This window comes from Schistocerca cancellata, chromosome 3, assembly GCF_023864275.1.
Source record: "Schistocerca cancellata isolate TAMUIC-IGC-003103 chromosome 3, iqSchCanc2.1, whole genome shotgun sequence".
NCBI lineage: Eukaryota > Metazoa > Arthropoda > Insecta > Orthoptera > Acrididae > Schistocerca > Schistocerca cancellata.
Window position 1 is genome coordinate 366,171,966 of NC_064628.1, and position 21,593 is coordinate 366,193,558.

The window sequence follows — 21,593 nt, forward strand, 5'->3', positions numbered from 1 at the left end:
ATATTCAGAAAACACCTTGAACGACTAGAGATAGGACGTCCATGTTTACAGGACATGTACATCAGTATAATCCGCAGAAACGATTATCATTTGAACCATGTCGGCCCGCGTGTTGACAAGGTCAACATCGAAATCGCGGCGCAACACCACCTACCGGCAAAATGTGCCTGCGGCTCTCGTTATCGATATAAATCGAAGGTAATGGATCACACTGACTAGAGCAGACGTGCAGGAGGCCTCGCAGACGTATGGCGAACCGTACCGTCAAATCAGTGACACTGAAAGAAGGCACATGGTTTGCATGAGGGAATGTGATACATCAGCCCCGGGAAATTGCTACTCTTGTGGGACGCAGTATTTAGGCAGCGCATCGTGTGTGTGCAGATAGGTTCACGGAAGGCCATACAACACGACGAGAGAACATCGACACTTCATCCGAATGGCATTGCAGGTCAGACATGCGTCCTCCTTCTGCTCTAGTGCAACAGTGCAACACATGGTACACTAGCAGGCGCGGCAGTCCGTCGCCGTTTATCACGGTACGGGTTAGTGCGGGTTGTGCACTTCTCCTCCTACCTTTGGCGAATGTGAAAAACCGTGCTCGACGGCAATGGTATATGCAACGACGTCACTGGAGACAGGAATGGCATCAGATAACGTTTCCGGACGAATCAAGGTTGTATTTGTTTGAAAATGATGGCCGAATTTTCGTTCGCCGCGGGCAGGGGGAACGGCATCACACTGACTACATTCGCACAAGACATACAGCGCCCTTATGGTGTGGCATGCTGTTGAGTACATCAGTAAATCCCAGTCGGTGCGAGTCCAAGAAACTGTGATCAGTGTGACCTACGTGAATGACGCACGGCGATCCGTAGCCATATACTTTCTGCACAACACCCCAGACGCCAATTTTCAGCAAGACAATGGACGACCTCATGTGGCTGCACGAACACGTGCATACTTAGAGTCACAGGATGTTAGTCTTTTGCCTGGCCCGGCCTTTCATCAGACTTGTTGCCAATCGAAAATGTGTGGCATACGATGAAACGATGGGTACAGCGCTGTGATCCTGTGCCACCCATCACGGATGAACTTTGGAACGAGGTGAATGCAGCATAGATGGCTATATCACAGGATGCCATTCGCACCACATACGCGTCGATGCCACCTCGCATGGAACAAGTTGTCGGGGCCCATGGCGGACCCTGCGCCTAGTAGGCAACAGGACACATGCTAAACTGAGGTGACTGAAATGCTAATCATTTCTGCAGCACATGCTAATGTACATGTCCTGTGAATATGAACGTCCTATCTCTAGTCGTTCAAGGAGTTCTGTTTTTTTCTGAACATGAGTGTAGTTGGGCTCATTAGACCCGTAGATCTTTCAATGTTCATTACCTCGATAGCAACATCTTAAAGGTTTAAAGCTACACTCGGCACCATTGTGAACACAAAGGATATGAAACTTCCTTAAATCAACCACAACGTTTCTTACTACGTACGTTTTTATAGATTTTGTACATACCGTTGTCACACTTGTCGACGTAAAGTGAAATTTATTTCCAATGAGTTATACATTTGTCTTCGCATTTTATGCTTTGCATTTCAGTGTTACCTTGTTTTACAAACGTCTGGAGCCTTAACCACTGGACATCAGCATGTATAACAACTATACAGAATTCTTGCAGCATTCACGAATGTCTGTTCATCTGGGTGGGATTTTATATCCTACTACTGTTTCCTACGTGATAATTTAGCACATCTTTAGGCACAGCAGACACTGACTCAGAACTGATCTGTAGTAAAACAGACTCATTATGAGCATATACCGTCCGTCCAAAAAACTCCAAGGGTGGTTTTATAAGCGTCGTCAGCGCAGTAAATACAGTGGCAGCTTCAATTAGCGTCAGCAAAAAACAGATATGCGTTCGACCGGTCAGTTATGAGAAGGCAGTGTTAAGCAGTGGACGTGCGGCCGTAGAGCGCCAACATTGTTGTCACAAATCGCAACTGATTTACATGTGTAAATGAACTGTCCGAGGGATCCTCCAGAACGTTTTGAACAAGCCAAAAAGTGTACGAAGTTTGTTCCACATACTTTGTGAGTCCGAAACAAAAAAACGAAAGTGGATGCCTGCCGCGACTACACTGAAACGTAAAACACGGACAATTATTTTTTACTGGAACAAATCATGAAGTGTGAAGAGTTTTGATGTTATCAATACGAATCTACCACGAAACGACGAAGTAGAGAAACTCATGTGAAGGGTCAACGTTACGACGACAAAGCATAAGTGAAGGGCGAGTAGAACCACATCCCAAAGAAGACCCGGGTTGTACTGCACGTTCCGTGCGTAGTAAACAAGTGGTATGAAACTACGTAGAATACTTGAAGTGTTAAGATCACCATCTGAACTGCTATATATTTTTGTATTGATCCAGTCTCGAAACTACTTTACTGGCCATTAAAATTGCTACACCATGAAGATGACGTGCTACAGACGCGAAATTTAACCGACAGGAAGAAGATGATGTGATATGCAAATGATAAGCTTTTCAGAGCATTCACACAAGGTTGGCGCCGGTGGCGACACCTACAACGTGCTGACAAGAGGAAAGTTTCCAACCGATTACTCACACACAAACAGTAGTTGACCGGCGTTACCTGGTGAAACGTTGTTGTGATGCCTCGTGTAAGGAGGAGAAACGCGTGCCATCACTTTTCCGGCTTTGATAATGGTCGGAGTGTAGCCTATCGCGACTGCGGTATATCTGATCGCGACTTTGCTGCTCGTATTGGTCGAAATCCAATGACTGTTAGCAGAATATGGATTCGGTGGGTACAGGACGGTAATACGGAACGCCGTGCTGGATCCCAACGGCCTCGTATCACTAGCAGTCGAGATGTCAGACATCTTATCCTCATGGCTGTAACTGATCGTGCAGCCACGTCTCGATCCCCGAGTCAACAGATGGAGACGTTTGCAAGACAACAACCATCTGCACGAACAGTTCTGCGACGTTTGCAGCAGCATGGACTATCAGCTCGGAGGCCATGGCTGCAGTTACTCTTGATGCTGCTGCACAGGCATGAGCGCCTGCGATGGTGTACTCATCGACGAACCTGGGTACACGAATGGCAAAACGTCATTTTTTTCGGATGAATCCAGGTTCTGTTTACAGCATCATGATGGTCGCATGCGTGTTTGGCGACATCGCTGTGAACGCACATGGGACGCATGAATTCGTCATCGCCATACTGGCGTATCACCCAGCGTGATGGTGTGTGGTGCCATTGGTTACACGTGTCGGTGACCTCTTGTTCGCAATGGCGGCACTTTGAACCGTGGACGTTACATTTCAGATGTCTTACCACCCGTGGCTCTGCCCTTCATTCGATCCCTGCGAAACACTACATTTCAACAGGATAATGCATGACCGCATGTTGCAGGTCCTGTACGGGCCTTTCTGGATACAGAAAATGTTTGGCTGCTGCCCTAGCCAGCACATTCTTCAGATTTCTCACCAATTGAGAACGTCTGGTCAATGGTGGCCGAGCAACTGGCTTGTCACAATATGACACTCACTACTCTTGATGAACTTTGGTATCGTGTTGAAGCTGCATAGACAGCTGTACCTGTACACGCCATCCAAGCTCTGTTTGACTCAATGCCCAGGCGTATCAAGGCTGTTATTACGGCCAGAGGTGATTGTTCTGGGTACTGATTTCTCAGGATCTATGCACCCAAATTGCGTGAAAATGTAATCACATGTCAGTTCTTGTATAATATATTTGTCCAATGAATACCCGTTTATCATCTGCATTTCTTCTTGGTGTAGCAATTTTAATGGCCAGTAGTGTATTCGGTCTTACAGCTTAGTTGCCACATGTGCATGAAGGAAACGGTTGTTGACTACAAGCATTAGATACTGAGGATATTTGGTCAACCACCACTCACTCAATACCATTTACAAGCCTTATATGCTAGGCAAAATCACTTACTCGTACTGCGAGCAACGGTCACTATGGGCACAGAAAAAGAGCTAAGCATTTGTGATTATTTACTACCCAGAGATTAAGTCATCCTCATTACAGGAAATTATAAAAATGTAAGACTTGTACAATACGTTCCCGGCGGGGTCAGGGATTTTCTCTGCCTCGTGATGGCTGGGTGCTGTGTGCTGTCCTTAGGTTAGTTAGGTTTAAGTAGTTCTAAGTTCTAGGAGACTGATGACCATAGTTGTTAAGTCCCATAGTGCTCAGAGCCATTTGAACCATTTGATACCTTTTGTCTTTCAAGAAAACAGCTCGTCATGAAAAAATGATTATGCACATGTAATCTACAACGTTTACCAATCATGGCTTTAGCCGGCTCAGTTCTCACCCAAGCACCACCACACTTTTTCCTGTCGTTTTTAAAAATCGGAACTTGATAAACGAAAGTGCCATTTACAGGCTTATCGATACTCGGTGAAACACTTGCATGAGTATTGGGGAGACAACATTAGGCAGTCGTCCACGATGGTGACCACTCATATAACTCCAGCGATAACAGTATAATTATGCAAAATGAAGGGAGAGGGGGAAGAAAGGAAAGGAAACTGAAGGGAATAACGATAGATACCAGCTGCACGGGGCCGACTCACATTCCCACATAGCGCCACCTATCAGCAGTCCCACCCCATATCCTCCATGCTAGCTAATTTTAGATTCCCGCTGGAAGTCGACCGTAAATGTGCATCCGCACTGACGGTCGAGAATTCATTGCCCATCTTGCGAATCAAATATATAAACGAGTGTTGTCTGTTATTGGGAGACGTCCGAAAGAACAGACACGACGCGGAATCGGCTGCTGTGATACCTACTACGTAAACTGAACGTGAAGAGGGAGAAAGGAAAAGGGAACAAAATGTGGGAATGCGCGTCAGCCGAGAGTGCGTCGAGACAGACCGCGCATCTGCGATAACACAGCGTCCGGGTTCAAAAATGGTTCAAATGGCTCTGAGTACTATGGGACTTACTACCGTGGTCATCAGTCCCCTAGAACTTAGAACTACTTAAACCTAACTAACTTAAGGACATCACACACATCCATGCCCGAGGCAGGATTCGAACCTGCGACCGTAGCAGTCGCGCGGTTCCGAACTGCGCGCCTAGAACCGCCAGACCGCCGCGGCCGGCAGCGTCCGGGTGGCGCAGTGGTTAACGCAACTGCCTCGTAAGGAGGAGATACTGGATTCGAGTCCTAGTCCGGCACATATTTTCACTCGTCGCCGATGACTCGGCATAAACTCTCGTTGCAGCTGATATCATTAGTTCCTTTCCTTTCTCCCCCTCCTCCTTCAGTTGGCGTAGTATATATCACAACAGAGGATTCCGCGTGGTGTCCCAAAGAACAAACACCACGCATTCATATAAATAAGTGGTTAGCGTGACAGAATGTTAATCCTAAGGGCTCGGGTTCGATTCTCCCCTCAGGGACTGGGTGTTGTATTGTCCTAATCATCATCCATTCATCCCCATCGATGCGCTAGTCGCCGAAGTGGCGTCAACTCAAAAGACTTGCACACGGCGAACGGTCTACCCGACTGAAGGCCCTAGTCACACGACATTTATTTAGTAGAATGAAAGTGATTACACAGAAAAAATATACATATCATGTAATAAAAGTCTTTTACACATAGACTCACCATGCTTCTTGAAATTGCTTCCGTCCCTCCAAGAATGCAGCCCACATAAAAGTTTCATCGGTTTGATTTACACGTTGTCGTAGCTTCTCGCGTTTATTTGTGGCCTCTGGCCCGCGATCTCGGATTCGCCTGGTTCTGCGCATGCGCTGTTATGCAGTTTGTCTAGGATAGTGCATGGTTATTATGTCTATGTTGCACCAATGTTGCAGGCCGCTTTGCCTGAGAACGAGTACAACGTGTGTCCGGTAACCTCGTTTAACTTAGGGCTTCTTTTCCTCGTTTGGCAACGGCCTTGCCGCAGTGGATACACCGGTTCCTGTCAGTTCACCGAAGTTAAGCGCTGTCTGGCGTGACCGGCACTTGGATGGGTGACCATCCGGGCCACCATGCGCTGCTGCCATTTTTCGGGGTGCACTCAGCCTCGTGATGCCAACTGAGGAGCTACTCGGCCGAATAGTAGCGGCTCCGGTCACAGAAAACCATCATAACGACCGGGAGAGTGGTGCGCTGACAATACGCCCCCCCTATCCGCATCCTCACGGCGGTCGGATGTTCCCGACGGGCCACTTGTGGCCCGAAGACGGAGTGCATTTTCTCTGCGTTTAATGATGCCGATTCTTATTGAACTTGACTTGCTCCTAGGGTTATGTCTTTGTCTAGTTCCACTGGTTATTGTATTCATGACCGTTGCGTCGTATGTGACACCAATATTGTGCTGTAAGACTGGGTAAAATGGTCCTAACTTCTTCTTTTTTACTGTCACTGATTCCGAGTTACTACTGCCGTTTGTCTAAGACTGTTTATGAAACGTTGTGGGGAATGTCATCAACTACTATGTGTTCTATAGTTACGTCCACAGTGTCCTACAAGCAAATAAGCAGCTGATACCTTCCTCCACCTCGTCAATTAGCTTTTAAAATTTGAAAGTGTCTTACTGCCCGTAGCACGTAAATATTGTGTAGCAAAACCATCACCAAAGCACCTCGTAAAATGTTGAGATTAAACAACCATACACCTGTCCACTTAATCCAATCCCTAAACATACTGTTTCTATCTTGAACTAATGTGTGTCTGATGTAGAAGGCATCGGTTTCCAAGAAATATTGATTGAGATCGCAGATACGGAACACAAGCATACTTCTATCATCTACAAAATAAACACATATAAACGAGTCATAAAATAGATAAAATATCCACAAATATTTTGTAGCAAGAGGTGCTGTAACAATAAATAACTCTGGGTTACTGTTTAGTATCGAATAATCGAATATGGATATGCGGGCAGGCAGTGTATGTAGTACAGCTTTGTTATACGAAAACGTTTTTCACCAGTCTAGTTTATTTGATGCTTATTAGCTTATTATATTAGCAACTTAGCTCTGCTAGTACTCAGAATGCCCTTGATGGAAGACTTTAATTACTAAGCAGTGGAGTCAATAAACAAGCAAATGATTCCTGACCGGAATAAAAATAATGTCATCAAAAAAGAATGAGTGACGACCTGGCATGAAATTACGCAGCTGTAAATAGTTTAGACTTTTAAGCCGTTGTTAACTGACTATAAATGCCTCTATTGCTTCTCGAGCACTAGCTTTAAATAACGTGGTTCACAGTATAAATGGAGGAAAACTTTTTCAATCTTTATCCTCAGTGTCTTCAAAACATCGCTAGTTTAATTATGGCTTTTATATTACCACGAATTAACGACGTACCGGAGGACTCGTGCCCTCAGTATGATAGCTATGTTAACACAAATTTTTATGGGAATACTGCATAAAGTTCTCACATTAAAATAATCGTAACAGCACAAATCCAATTTTAATCTGAGGTGTTACTGAAGAAGAACTGTTGAACGATCAATCGAAAATTAACTTGAATCTAGGTTCAAATGGTTCTGAGCACTATGGGATATAACATATATGGTCATCAGTCCCCTAGAACTTAGAACTACTTAAACCTAACTAACCTAAGGACAGCACACAACACCCAGCCATCACGAGGCAGAGAAAATCCCTGACCCCGCCGGGAATCGAACCCGGGAACCCGGGCGTGGGAAGCGAGAACGCTACCGCACGACTTGAATCTAGGTAATAGACCTTATTTATCGATTGCAGCTCGTATTGACAACCTGCAGCAATGAAAATCAATTAACAGTCGACAGTGTCATTGTAGATATGAGCATGCTGCAGTTTCCTACCTGAGACGAGTGCTGTAGGATCTCTGATGTCGACGCTCCGTTGTCTCGTATTTCGCTGGTCTGCCAGAACACGCCCAAATTAAATTTTCACTGGTTTAAAAGCAAGACGGGATAGACCAACCGAGTTAATTCGGTATTAAGAACATGAGATGATTAAGTAACAGTGGATGGCTGGCCGAATATCCATCCTGTCGTGCAGTCCGCCCGTTTATTATTCACATCACCAAAATTAAAACTGTTCACTGCTTCGGCCATCACACAGATTCCAATAACGTTTTGAAAATACTAAACCAGATCGTATATAGTTCACTGCCCCAAATACTAACAACAGTCCGTTCCGCTCGTAGTATTCTGCTTCACTCGTAGTTGTAACGCAACATAGCTCAACATCGCTCCTCAACTGTCTCTTCGTAATATTATTCACAGATATTAATTGTCGTAATGGACTGAAGATCCTAAAATTTCAACGATATTACGTACATACTTGGGGATAAAATCACACTATAAATAACGATACCGATTTTACATAATACGTTACACTGCGATTGTAAACACGACATCTTTATAATCTAAGATAAGCATCGTTAACAGAGAAAAGGAAAAAAGAGAAATAAAAAGAAAAAAATACATATTGACTTCACTAATGTTTTACAGAACTCCAAACAAATAGTAATAGTAGACGTACAATACTTAAGCCAAATAAGCCCGTTCTTCCTTTAGGTCAACAGTTTATTATCTGATGAAGTCGCAATAAGGTAATGAAAGTAGCCGTGATTAATGAAACATTTTGATGCAGTTGTCAGATTTTTGTCATTTGGAATGACATAATAGTCACAACTCTATACGACGTTAGTCACATTCTGATGCCCATATCACGCATCTTGGTGGACAATGAAGATAACATAAGGCTTAACTGATGATATATTTTATAATGTTTAGCGTGGCTTCCGTACAGCACAGAACCAAAGACCATACACAGGGTATTAGGTCTATAAGTGCATATATTGTGATCATTCTTACCTTAATATGCACTCACTACAGTGTGTTTGCTGTTTTTTCTCTGCATCTAACAATCTTACGGCGAACACTTCACATAGTTTACTATCAGATGTTTTCTGCACAGTCGTAACTGCAGCAAGTGGACTGCAACTGTCAGTATAGACTAACCGCTTTGCGTCCACGGGTCCACATTTCACACCTGACCTGCTGCATTAATCCCTTGCTCTTGCCACATGTAACTGGAGGTACTAACCAACTGGAAAGCATAGTGCTCCTAATAGCTATAATTATTAGTTTTCAAACAAAGTAAATACTTATGTAATATTCATTACACTGTCCTCAGTCACCAATAAAAATATCTGTACCTATATTACTAACACTCCCTATAAGCCAGCCGGTGTGGCCGTGCGGTTCTAGGCGCTTCAGTCTGGAACCGCGTGACCGCTACGGTCGCAGGTTCGAATCCTGCTTCGGGCATGGATGTGTGTGATGTCCTTAGGTTAGTTAGGTTTAAGTAGTTCTAAGTTATAGGGGACTGATGACCACAGATGTTAAGTCCCATAGTGCTCAGAGCCATTTGAACAATTTTGAACTCTCTATAAAAACTTTTGCATTTAAGCACACAGGGAAAAAAATCTTACTCCCCCGCCCCCAAGGAGACATTACGAGACACCGTGTAACAATGCCTCTAGCTATGATAGTCGCCTCAATTCGGCGAGGCGGGGAGTCCAAAAGTTTACACCTCTCACTAATGATTTCACCTCGAACTGCTATCGGATTGTGAGGATTGTTATCGCTACGTTTCACTCGATGTTCCAAATAGTCACAGACATTTCCTGTAAATAGTGATTTAGAGGAGCACTGGAGGTGCAACAGGGTGCTCGAGTGTTCGTCAGACCAGGAGCGCATGCGTGCAACGCTTCGAAACCGAAAGTTTCCACAACGTACTCATTACTGCAAATGCGGAGGAACCACAAACACTAGGTCACTGAGAATGTCAAAATAAACATTCTGCTCTATGTTCACGGCTACCTCAAGATTAGGCCCAAGTCACACTACATGATACGTCAGACAACCACATCCGGTCATTGCAGTCGACACCTTGCACCGTTTAAAAAGAGGCCAAATCGCAACTCCGCGGACCACACTACGCGGCCCGCAATGCCCCTCCCTCCCCTCCCCCCCTCTCACCTACTGTCCAGATTCTATGTTGTTCGGCCTGCTGAATACGTGCAGTTTAATGTGCAGCAGTGCCCTTTTGTGAGGTACTCTCCTCCAAATGCCCATTGCATGCAGTTCTCTTCGCTGTGTTCGGCCTGATACAGGTTGAGTTGGACATGCATTCACGGGCAGCAGCAATTTTCATTTCAATTATTTATTTATGCAGACCAAACAGATTAAGGTCATCTGGCTATCTCTAACATTGGACAAGAGTTTCACACATACAGTACCCTTTTTTACATCATAATTTCGTAAGAAATAACGGTTTTGATATGAAAAATAGTATCACAATGATTTTAGTGTCTAAAGTTGCAATGTGGGTAAATAAAACTGTTAACTAAATGGCTCTGAGCACTGTGGGACTTAACTTCTGAGGTCATCAGTCGCCTAGAACTTAGAACAACTTAAACCTAACTAACCTAAGGACATCACACACATCCATGCTCGTGGCAGGATTCGAACCTGCAACCGTAGCGGTCGCGCGTTTCCAGACTGTAGCGCCTAGAACCGCTCGGCCACGCCGGCCGGCAAAACTGTGAACTAATAAAGTAAATAGTAGCAGTACCTCTGCTACTGCAGCTGTCAATAATAGTGATAATACGTCGTATGAGGGGCGTTCAATAAGTGATGCAATACATTTTCTTCATTCGGCCAATGTCGACTGAAAAAAAGCCGATGAAGTTACGTAGCATTCAAAATGTTGTCTGCAACGGAGCTGCGTTTCAAGCAATGAGATGTCGTTAAGCGTCTTTGGGCCGAAAACCAGAGCAACATAGATGTTCATACGTGCTTGCAGAATGTCAGCGGAGTGAACAAAAGCACGGTGAATCGGTGGGTGAGGCGTCCATTATCATCAGAAGAAGGTCGCGCAAACCTGTCCTATCTCCAGCGTGCCACCCTACCACATACACCTTCAGGAAACTGAAGAAACGACTTCAACGTGTTCGTCGCCACACAAAAGCAAATGAACTTCTCCTTCTCCATGACAATGCAAGACCTCACAAAAGTCCACCCACCCATGAGGAGTTCACGATACTTCATTGGACTACTCTTTCTCGTCTACCCTACAGCCCAGATCTCACATCTTCCGACTTCTATCTGTTTCACCCAATGAAGAATGCACGCTGTGGGAAGCAGTACGTGGACGATGGGGAATTTATTGATGCAGCAAGACGTTGGCTGCAACGTAGACCAGTAAAGTGGTACCATGCAGGCATACAAGCCCAAGCATGAGGTGGCCTAGGGTCGTCGCAAAGAATGGAGATAATGTTGAAAAAACAGGGTTTTGTGGCCAAAACAGTGGGGAATAAGCCTATTGGAACCCTGAATAAAACCAACCTACTTTCAGAAACAAATGTGTTGCATTACTTGTTGAGCGCCCCGCGTAATGTAATAATAATAATAATAATAATAATACATGTTCAATTACCCGAAAGTTCCTAAATGCAATGTAACATATACCGTACAGTTAAAAGGAAGTCACGCTTGATCAAGGTCCGCGTCACTTTCCATTTTTAACCAGACATAACGTCTAAGAATGGAAAGAAATAATAATAATAATGACAATAATAGCAATAATGACAGTGGAAGATATATAAAGGGAATTTATAAATGTACAAGAGATATGTTTTCTGATATAGCGAGGTTTTTGGAAAACGAAATTTAAGGACATTGCGCCAGCTAAGAATACTGAAAAATGAAGATGACGTTGCTGGAAAGAAGGATGTACTAGGATAACGAGTGCATATAGCGACAATGGTAATCCTTATTGTTGTTTGAGGAGATATGTCATTAACTGTGTTGCGAAGCTGAAGATTTTGTTCAGTTCGCTAATACAATGCGAGAGGTTATACCAGAGTCGGTTACCTGCTACTGAGGACTTCGAGAAAGTGGCTGAAAAGTGGAGCGCGACAGAAAGTATTTTGTTCTGACTGGAACGGGTGTTTCTGCAATGCTGTTTAAATAAAAACGTTAATGTAGAGAAGAACTATGAGGGACGGCATACGTTGATAAGACAGTAAAGAAGACAGAGGGCATGGAGATCTCTGCACTTTTCTGCGCATATGATGGTCAAATGTGACCAAATAGTCGAACATGACAGATACAACAAACACTTGCATTCATAACACGTCTTCAAGAAGGGTCGTCGAGCAGATGCGCAAAACTATAGACCTATACCTCTGACGTCGATCTGTTGTAGAATTTTAGGACATGTTTTTTGCTCACGTATCACGTCGTTTATGGAAACCCAGAATCTACTCTGTAGGAATCAACATGGATTCCGGCAACAGCGATCGTGTGAGACCCAACTCGCATTATTTGTTCATGAGACCCAGAAAATATCAGATACAGGCACCCAGGTAGATGCTATTTTCCTTGACTTCCGGGAGGCATTCGATACAGTTCCGCACTGTCGCCTGATAAACAAAGTAAGAGCCTACGGAATATCACACCAGCTGTGTGGCTGGATTGAAGAGTTGTTAGCAAACAGAACACAGCATGTTGTTATCAATGGAGAGACGTCTACAGACGTTAAAGTAACCTCTGGCGTGCCACAGGGGAGTGTTATGGGACAATTGCTTTTCACAATATATATAAATGACCTAGTAGATAGTGTCGGAAGTTCCACGCGGCTTTTCGCGGATGATGCTGTAGTATAAAGAGAAGTTGCAGCATTAGAAAATTGTAGCGAAATGCAGGAAGATCTGCAGCGGATAGGCACTTGGTGCAGGGAGTGGCAACTGACCCGTAACTTAGACAAATGTAATGTATTGCGAATACATAGAAAGAAGGATCCTTTATTGTATGATTATATGATAGCGGAACAAACACTGGTAGCAGTTACTTCTGTAAAATATCTGGGGGTATGCGTGCGGAACGATTTGAAGTGGAATGATCATATAAAATTAATTGTTGGTAAGGCGGGTACCAGGTTGAGATTCATTGGGAGAGTCCTTAGAAAATGTAGTCCATCAACAAAGGAGGTGGCTTACAAAGCACTCATTCGACCTATACTTGATTATTGCTCATCAGTGTGGGATCCGTACCAGATCGGGTTGACGGAGGAGATAAAGAAAATCCAAAGAAGAGCGGCGCGTTTCGTCACAGGGTTATTTGGTAACCGTGATAGCGTTACGGAGATGTTTAGCAAACTCAAGTGGCAGACCCTGCAAGAGAGGCGCTCTGCATCGCGGTGTAGCTTACTCGCCAGGTTTCGAGAGGATGCGTTTCTGGATGAGGTATCGAATATATTGCTTCCCCCTACTTATACCTCCCGAGGAGATCACGAATGTAAAATTAGAGAGATTCGAGCGCGCACGGAGGCTTTCAGACAGTCGTTTTTCCCGCGAATCATACGCGACTGGAACAGAAAAGGGAGGTAATGACAGTGGCACGTAAAGTGGCCTCCGCCACACACCGTTGGGTGGCTTGCGGAGTATAAATGTAGATGTAGATGTAGAACCAGTTTCAGGCACCATGATCTTTCCTGAGATAGGTCTTGCAGAATAACATTACTGCAATCAAAATTTGGACGTATAAATGTTTGTATAACTTTTTTTTTTTTTGAGGTCAAGAAAGAATAACTTTTTATTGTTTTGTACGGCATGGTGAGATGCTGATACCCTCTTGCAGATAGCAGATATGTGTTCAGTCCAGTTTAGATTTTCACCTATTATTACCCCTACTAATGTCAGGTTTGCAACAGTTTCTCGCTGACATGACGTGACACTTATCTCCCATATCTGTGAGCTACGTCGTTCTTACGACCACTTATCTTACGCCCGTGTTTCAGGGCTGCGAGTTATACACCATTCCTTGTAAACACGTTGGACTGACCGCGTTCATAAATCAACAAATCGGAGAAGTACATTCCCGGGGTGGTCATGAGAACGACCAAACGTGATAATTCTTTCTGCCATAGTGCCATATCTGCTTATCGACTCACCTTGCTGCACTGATTTCATACAACCAATTGACACATACGGGCCGGCCAGAGTGGCCGAGCGGTTCTAGGCGCTACATTCTGGAACCGCGTGACCGCTACGGTCGCAGGTTCGAATCCTGCCTCGGGCATGGATGTGTGTGATGTCCTTGGGTTAATTAGGTTTAAGTAGTTCTATGTTCTAGGGGACTGATGACATCAGCAGTTAGGTCCCATAGTCTTCAGAGCCATTTGAACCATTTTTGAACGTCACATCCACACCACACCACCGCCATGATTTATGCTATGGGATAGTCACGCAACATATGTAACTTCATATAGGAGGGCAGTCCAGAAATTAACAGACGTCTTGAGAGAAAAAAATCACCATTATGCAAAAATCGAAGTTTACTATATACATCTTAAAGGTACACCCTTAACCTATTCTTCTACATAACTGTCATTCGCCCTCCCGCCGGGAGGAGGTCATTTTAACTGGGTTGCGTGTTGGGCACTGCCCTTTTAGCCATAGTCATTTGTTAAGTGGCGCTCCCCCACCACTTTGTGCACATTACACCCAAGTTTTAACTGTCCGCCACTTCCTGACGGAATGCCCATTTTTTAAACGTTTACGGACCCGCTTGGGTTTGCCGTCCGAATTATCAGCCGTTTTAGCAAATGACACTCGGGCTGTCGACCGAGTTTTACTTTCTATCCGTAGTAGCAATATGGCGAAGGCCATTTAATTTTCAGTTCTAGACGTCCATTTCTGTATGGTGTCTTTTTAAGCTCTTTCTACACGTCCACGTATTTAGCAGTCTTCTCCTACGCCAGTTGGGATTGACGTATAGATCATTTATTTAACTCCTCTCTGTCTTCGTATTCTATAGTTTTGACTTGGGCGCGTATGAGCCCAGTTGTTTTTGCGCGCTAAAACAAAAACAAACAAACAATAACTGCCATTCAAGTTGAGGCACTTATCATACCGTGGTACAAACCTTCCAGTAACGTCTCTATTGAAATCTACTGCTTGCGATAGGATTTTGGGAACCCACCAGCATAAAATTTGTGGTAACCATGAGTTACCGCCACAGTTCCATGCACCAAACTCCGTGAAATTGGGAGAAAATGTAATCACGAAATGACGATTTTCACGAATTGTGTCGTTGATTTGCGTCACCATTTCGTCAGTTACAAGGCTAGACCTACCCCTGCAGTGCTTATAGTGAACAGTGCTACTGCCATTTTTAAAGTCAGTGCACCATTTCCTCGCTCGGTTTTTCCGTGCACATCAGAAAGGATGCGATAAATTTCAATTGGTATGCAGTATTTGGCCAAAAAAACCTAATCATGGAACGCACCTCATTGGCTGGATTTTCTATCGCAGCGCACATTTTAAACACATCATAGACACGAAAGTAGCACAGACACAGACCACACGCTACCACCACTACATGCGTTCTGAGTGTTGGAACGCTATGGCACCGAGATGGCGACTGTAGCCCCGCCCACAACCACGACAGAGCAAAACATCTGACACTTTCTGGATACCCCTCGTAATAGAAACCCACCCTCGACCCAAATAGTGAAATCCAATTGGAGAAACGAACTGATATTAAATGTACGAGTGACTGGCAGTTTACGTAATAGTCTAAAACAAATCTGGATTCTCATTGCAAATAAGGGAATGTATCGGAAGCACACTGGCGACGCTGGTGGAAACAGATCGCAGGAATAGTCAGGGGCCCTGCGAAGGCCTTCTTAGACGGACAGCAAGGAGAGGCGGTCATTGCCATAATTGGGGACAGCACACACATTTGTGGCACACCACAGCGTCACGAAGCAGATGAACGACACCTGGGACATAATGTAGCGACCGCTTGTGCAAATGTTTTTATGAGGTGCCATGAGCAAGATTTTTAGTGAAAGGCACTGCTGTCAGCGGAAATTAAAATGCTACTTCGGAGACGGATGCTGGAGATCGCCATTTCGTAGGTGAAACGAGGTTCCCAAACTACACTACCGGCTATTAAGCTTGCTACACCACGAAGATGACGTGCTACAGACGCGAAATTTAACCGACAGGAAGACGTTGCTGTGATATGAAAATGAATAGCTTTTCAGAACATTCACATAAGGTTGGCGCCGATGGCGACACCTACAACGTGCTGACATGAGGAAAGTTTCCAACCGATTTCTCAGACACAAACAGTAGTTGACCGGTGTTGCCTGGTGAAACGTTGTTGTGATGCCTCGAGTAAGGAAGAGAAATGCGTACCATCACGTTTCCGACTTTGATAAAGGTCGGATTGTAGCCTATCGCGATTGCGGTTTATCGTATCGCGACATTGCTGCCCGCGTTGGTCGAGACCCAATGACTGTTAGCAGAATGGAATCAGCGGGTTAAGAGGGTAATACGAAACGCATTGCCGGGTCCCAACGGCCTCGTATCACTAGCAGTCGAGATGACAGGCATCTTATCCGCATGCTATAACGGATCGTGCAGCCACGTCTCGATCCCTGAGTCAACAGATTGGGACGTTTGCAAGGCAACAATCATCTGCACGAACAGTTCGGCGACGTTTGTAGCAGCATGGTCTATCAGCTCGGAGATTATGGCTGCGGTTACCCTTGACGCTGCATCACAGACAGGAGCGCCTGCGATGGTGTACTCAACGACGAACCTGGGTGCACGAATGGCAAAACGTTATTTTTTCGGATGAATCCAGGTTCTGTTTACAGCACCATGATGGTCGCGTCCGTGTTTGGCGACATCGCGGTGAACGCACATGCGACGTGTGTATTCGTCATCGCCATACTGGCGTATCACCCGGCGTGATGGTAAGGGATGCCACTGGTTACACGTCTCGGTCACCTCTTGTTCGCATTGACGGCACTTTGAACCGTGGACGTTACATTTTAGATGTGTTACGACCCGTGGCCCTACCCTTCATTCGATCCCTGCGAGCCAGCAGGAGTGGCCGAGCGGTTCTAGGCGCTACAGTGTGGAACCGCGCGACCGCTACCGTCGCAGGTTCGAATCCTGCCTCGGGCATGGATGTGTGTGATGTACTTAGGTTAGTTAGGTTTAAGTAGTTCTGAGTTCTAGGGACTCATGACCTCAGAAGTTAAGTCCCATAGTTCTCAGAGCCATTTGAACCATTTTTGATCCCTGCAAAACCCTACATTTCAGCAGGATAATGCACGACCGCATGTAGCAGTTCCTGTACGGGCCTTTCTGGATACAGAAAATGTTCGACTGCTGCCCTAGCCAGGACATTCTCCAGATCTCTCACCAATTTAAAACGTCTGGTCAATGGTGCCCGAGCAACTGGTTCGTCACAATACGTCAATCACTACTCAAGATGAACTGTGGTATCGTGTTGAAGCTGCATGGGCAGCTGTACCTGTACACTCCATCCAAGCTCTGTTTGACTTAATGCCCAGGCGTATCAAGGCCGTTATTATGGCGAGACATGCTTGCTCTGGGTACTGATTTCTCAGGATCTATGCACCCAAATTGCGTGAAAATGTAATCACATGTCAGTTCTAGTATAATATATTTTTCCAATGAATACCCGTTTATCATCTGCGTTTCTTCTTGGTGTAGCAATTTTAATGACCAGTAGGGCAGGCTTTTGATAACCATAAGATACCACCCAAAAAGTACGTTTTACAAAAAACTTTAAGTACGCATGACCTATGGACATTAATTCATCTAAACGTTTTCTAGAGGGGCAGAGAAGCACGACAGTGCAGGAGAACAGCCGCCTCATTGGCTGAGGAGAGAGATAAGAATAGCGAGGGAGCGCTTTTTTCAGTGGTGAATGGCAGTAAGGGAATGATTGCTGAACCAAGCAAAACATAGCCCAGAGAAGGAGACCCGCACTCTGTGGGGAGCATTTTGATTGATCGGAGCTTGAAAGATTCAGAACCGAGCCAATCGAATTGAGAACGTGTCGAAAACGTGGTAAAGCGAGGTTTCCTTGTCGGATGCCCTGGCACAGGAATCACTTCACTCCCTTTATTCTTCCTGTTTCTGAATCAGTTTCAGATCCTACCTCTGGTCACAGATTACTGCTACCACTCGGCAATCTTTCTGAACTTCAGTGACCACCTGATTTGTTGCTTTTGGGCGACTTAGAAAATTTTACAGTCCATCCAGAACTTAGCCGCAGGAGAGGGCCACTGGCGCTGCCACTTACTGAAGTCGCAGTACTTCAGTCACCGACAACTATATGTGGTGAGACTGAACCACTACCATGTGAGATTTAGGGAATTTCGAGTTAATTTATAACTGGGCAATCTCAGAGCCTCATTCCGAAGATTTACCTTGCAAAGTCATGAAGAGCTTGCTTCCACAATCCACGACAGGTGTTACCTTGAATAACATATTACCTTCAGCAGTTCTATTCTATGCTAACCAGTTTCATGACAGTCATTTAGTACTTACGCTATGTATCCTCAGTTCTCCTCTGATCCTCATGTTAGATTCTTACGATTTCCGTTCGCACAGGTTGCCATAATTAAATGTTATTAAGAAGTTGCCACCATTGTCTATGAACAATTAATTATTAATGAGAGTATTTAAATATCATTTTGCCTTAATTGTTAATGATATAAATTTTGATATGTAAATAAACTTTAGTAATTAGAATACGTGCAGCACTTAACCTTTCTACCCTTCCAACAAGAACCCTGAACTTAACGTCTGCGGTGCGACGTCACGTGACCACCTGGTAGCAGTTTCACACGATCTACAGCGCTTCAGTGCCACCAGTCTACCCTTTTAATGGGCAGACTAATATTCTCTCAATGGAGCTTGCATTTGTGTGTGTCGAACAAATCACGCCATATCACAGTTCAGACTCCACGTTCTCACAACAATAGGCTGTGTGAGCCATTTTTCAGATCAGATATACGCAAGAGCACAGCACCTCGTAAATATTTGTTTCCAGTAAACGCACTGTAGTTTTAATACTAACATTGACAAGTGTTTTCCTTTACCCAGGTGCATCCTCCCATGAACTTTTCTGTATTGTATTATATGTTAACGGGGGGCCTAGAAACAACGGAGAGGCTCCGACCTCGACGCGGCCGCAGTGGTCGATAACACCACGAAGACTACCGTAGTCCACTTCATCCCACCGCCGCCACACACCGAACCACTCTTTCAGGGTTATTCTGCGGTTCGGCCGCCGGCGTACCCCCCAGAGAGCGCCTCACACCAGACGAGTGTAACCTCTATGCTTACGTGGTAGAGTAATGGTGGTGTAAGCGTACGTAGAGAACTTGTTTGCGCAGCAATCGCCGACATAGTGTAGCTGAGGCGGAATAAGGGGAACCAGCCCGCATTCACCGTGGCTGATGAAAAACCGCCTAAAAACCATCCACAGACTGGCCGGCTCACCGGACCTCGACACAAGTCCGCCGGGCGGATTCGTGCCGGGGACCAGGCGCTCCTTCCCAATCCGGAAAGCCGTGCGTTAGACTGCACGGCTAACCGGGCGGGCAACTTTTCTGTAACTCTGGCATTGTTGAACACAACAGGTTTAACGCCACTATTGTGCCGATTAGAGGCACATCTGCGGCTTTGTGCCATCGCTGGCCGAAACCGGAGGAGCATGGAGTGGGAGTTAGTTGGCGGCTCTCGGTGTGGCAAGACGTTTAGTGTCCGCTGGGTCACGCAGTGCTGGCGGTTTCGAAGTCTTGTCTGGCGAACAGCGCTGAGTTAGTTTTGGGATACGTCAGTGCTTACCCGGATTTGAAGGCCTAATTTGTGTGTGGAGATGCTTTATAGCTGTGGCTTGAGGCGAATTTTATTGGATTTCCTTGGGAAATACTGTGGTGACAGACCTATGTCCAGCAAAGGACTGATGCGATAGGTCAAATTTTGTGTTCCTATCTGCTGTGTTCAATAGCGATCTGCATTTCCGGTTGCTCAAGGCACGGTGTGTGCTGGTAGTGGACACGTTATTCCACTTTTTAGGATACCTGCCTTCGAACAGTTGTGATTGTACCGCGGAACTCACTGTATTAGTAGCAGGTGTTATTCGTGTGCTAGCTCGGACAATTTCTCATTCCGCCGTAGCCTTTCTGAGTGTTATGATCGTCACAGGCCACGTCTTGGAGGACTTATGCAGCCTACTTATTTTGTTTGTACCATAGCAGCGCGAGTCTGAAAGCTCGGTTTACACTGCAAACATACCATGTAAATGTAAACAGAAAACTGCTTTTAGTTCACAGAGGGCGTGTCTTCACCATTAAATTACGTATAAATTTACTGAAGTGATTGCTATTAGCATCTGATTCTTTTTGATTAAACTCTGCATGCTGATGCACGTAGGACCTCACTTAAAACTCGTGATTTAATGTGACTGCCTACCTTACGATGTGACACTGCTGTGTTATTGCTATAGGGAATTAACTTAAGAAAGAGGTTATCCTTGTTAACACCGTCACCTCAACTGTCTTGCGACTTTGGTAATTTCCGTGTTTATGAGCTGGTAGTTGTGTTGCTTTCCTGTAACTAATTATGGTTTTTTCCATACTATCTACAAAATGACTGATACATGACGTTCTTGGATGGGCGCCGGATGTTCAAAAACTGTTGTCATTAGAATGAACTCGACGTCCTTTGACACTGTATGGTGAATGACGGCTGCTAAAGTTGCCAGCTATGCAGCTGACTGGGGCCTCTCGATTGTTTTGGAAGAGCTTCTGTCATAGAAAAACTGCATTAACGTTTGTTAGGCTTCTGACTTTTATTGAAAACTTTTAATTATCGTCACTTAAAAACATTTGCCTCCCTTATGTGCAAACTATGTATATAGTGTTATTAATTTCTTGATTTTAATTGAGATCTCCTTGGTTACAGAACTTGATGTCTGCCATATTGACTGAGTTGCTTAAATGGTTACTATTGTTTTTTAATTCTATTTACCAAGGAATTTTTAAGAAGCTACAAAGATAAAAAGTCAGTCGTCAGCTGCACAAGAAAACCTTTATTTGGTTCACTTTCCAATATTGACAGTTTATAGTGTCATCTTCAGAAGTGAAATAGGTTCAAATCATTGGTAAGCCAACGACACAATAAAAATCGGACGTAGTGAGTTTTGCATCAGTTGGCGGTTGACTTTTCCCGTACATACTATGTAGGATGTGAAATTTGACAGTTAGTTGCTTGCCACTCGTCGCACGTACGATATTTTTAGAGTGGTCAGTCTCTGTATCAGAGGACAGTACCGTGCAATTCTTATTTTGACGTTGGCTTACCAATGACCTGACACTATTTCAGTTCTGAAGTTCACAGTGTAAACTGTTGAAACAGGTAAAGTGATGCAAATAAAGGTTGTCTTGTGCAGCTGACGAGTGACTCTTTATCTTTGTGGAAATATTTTGCAGCTATTGAACTACAGCTATGAACAAAATCAAGTTTTCAGAAACTTTAAAACTTAAGGGAATCAACTGTAGTTCTGGCCCAAAGACCTTTGTGAAATGTTTTAATCTAGTATTTCCTTAATTCGTCCACTGGGATTTAAAACTGAGAAGAGTGTTCTT